The sequence below is a fragment of the Protopterus annectens genome, chromosome 10.part0 (assembly GCF_019279795.1).
Source record: "Protopterus annectens isolate FY-2018-M chromosome 10.part0, PAN1.0, whole genome shotgun sequence".
Taxonomy (NCBI): Eukaryota; Metazoa; Chordata; order Ceratodontiformes; family Protopteridae; genus Protopterus; species Protopterus annectens.
In genome coordinates, this window is record NC_056744.1 from 1,446,278,143 (window position 1) to 1,446,280,252 (window position 2,110).

General features: G+C 37.3%; 1 long non-coding RNA gene across 1 annotated transcript in view; it reads right to left on the reverse strand.

The window, feature by feature from the left end:
- Positions 1-380: 380 nt before the first annotated feature.
- LOC122812842 overlaps positions 381-2,110 on the reverse strand; it is a 17,323-nt gene continuing 15,593 nt past the window's right edge. The window contains exon 3 of the long non-coding RNA XR_006366587.1: positions 381-554. This is a non-coding gene — a long non-coding RNA (uncharacterized LOC122812842). The remainder of the gene's footprint in view (positions 555-2,110) is intronic.

Sequence of the window (2,110 nt, forward strand, 5' to 3'; positions counted from 1 at the left end):
AAAGGCAACATCACCTATTTTCTCAAGTTCATTGTGTTTTTCAACTTCATTTTAATAAGTCATGTCACATATACAAGATCCAAAACTGTGAGTCCCAAAATTGTAAACAATAAGGTGTGATTTTCATTTAAAGGAAACACAAAACCCACTATTAAGATATTAAGGTATTTACACTCCCCTCAACATCCTTGCTACAACTAAATACTAGCTCTGACTTGTTTGTGTCTTAGAGTAAGGGAATATTCCTAAGCAGTGAAATTTTAAAGTTAAAATATTTATAAAAATAGTTGCTGATCACAGTTTTGAGTACTGTACTTATGATTTACTTCCATTCTAATCCACATTTTTTCTGCCATATTTTGCCTTACAATTACCTCTGTAAAATATGAGGCTGGAAAAATCATATGATTCATGGTGACCTTGATCTTCCTCCTCCTTGTCTTCAGCAGTGCATTCTTTCTCTGGCGTTCCAATGCTAAATATTTCTGTATCCCTCTCTTCATCGTCAGACCTATCTTCTGGTGTTTCTAAATTATCAAAGTCCTCACAATCTTCTAAAAAAAAAAAAAAAAACATATATGTTGCATACAACATTATATGCAGCTACCTACTGGAATTTAAAGATGAAGTGTGACTGATGGATGCCATAGATGTACATCTTGACCTACAGAACAGGGTTGTGGTTTACAGGCTTATGTCAGAGCCCAATGATGCATTTAGCAGGGCAGTAACAGGTGCAACATATGTACCTAAATGTTATGAAATATGGAATCATTTTAGCATTCATTAATTCACTGAGCAGGGCTGTGATGGTTTCTATATTTATGTCTAGTGGAATACTGAATTGTGAGTAATGGGGCAATACCAGCCAGACTCAACTGTTGTGCAAGGGTGTGAATGATGAACACACATTAGTCCCCACTAAAATGGTGAGTAGGTTTGGAATGATTGAACGAGCCATTGCTGAATTATATGCCAATCAGGGCTATGAATACTGTGAATGAGTCTTGTAGCTAGTGACCTACTGTGTAGGCCTGCAAGGGATGGACCACATCAGCACCCACTGAACTCTTACATAGTGGTTTGAGCAAGTGGTACTATACCAATATCCTCTGGCCTACTGCAGGGGCTATAAGTGATGGCTGCACATCAGCTCCAAGTAACATATTCAGCATGACTGTTTATGAAGGCTCACACAGCACCCAATGATATATGTAACAGTGCTGTGTGAGTGTGTGTGCATGTGTGCATGTCCGTGTGTGCGTGTGTGTGTCTGTTTGGGACACAGTTATCGAAACATCACCTACAGAGCAGATTTTTAAGCAATGAAGACCACAGCTACACCCACTGACAGAATGGGCAGCATGTGAGGGATGGCAATCACACAAGGACTTACTGACCCTTCAGCAACGGCAAACATGCCAGAACTCACAGACGTATGGATTGGGGTTTTCACTGGTGCCACACCAACACCTATTGAACTAATAATCAGGGCTGTACTTTGATAAGGGATGAGATTTGTGTCATACACCAGAACTCATATAGCTGATGATTAGGTATGTAACAGGTGTTACACTAGTACCCACAGAGGTACTGATTATGGCAGTGATTGTTGCCAAACCAGTATCTCCTCTGTTCTTTTGAAAGCCGCAAATGAGAGAAATAATCTACCAACAAACAGTATTTAGGAAGGCTAAGGAAGCCATAAAAACCTGTACGAAACTCACATAAGGAAACATGGAGCAAAAAATATTGGGTTGACTATTTGTTAACTGTGTAAGGGAACTCTTTTTGCGATTAAAGGTACACACAAACATTATGTAAGATGAGAGCTATTGGTACTGGAACATTCACAAAAATAATACTTGACAATTAAACGATGACACTGAGATAAATAATAAGGAATAAATAATAAATGTTATAGCATTTGAGTAAATAAAAGAAAAAAACACTGATTTGATATGGTAGTTTGAATCTTCCTTTATCTTTGAAACTTTTACATTTTTAATTTTTTTTTACATTTGTAACTGATACTTGTGAAGATTGTTTTTCTTAAAGGATACAAGGTTTAGTTTGTTCCTGATTATAGACATTGTCAAACAACTACTGT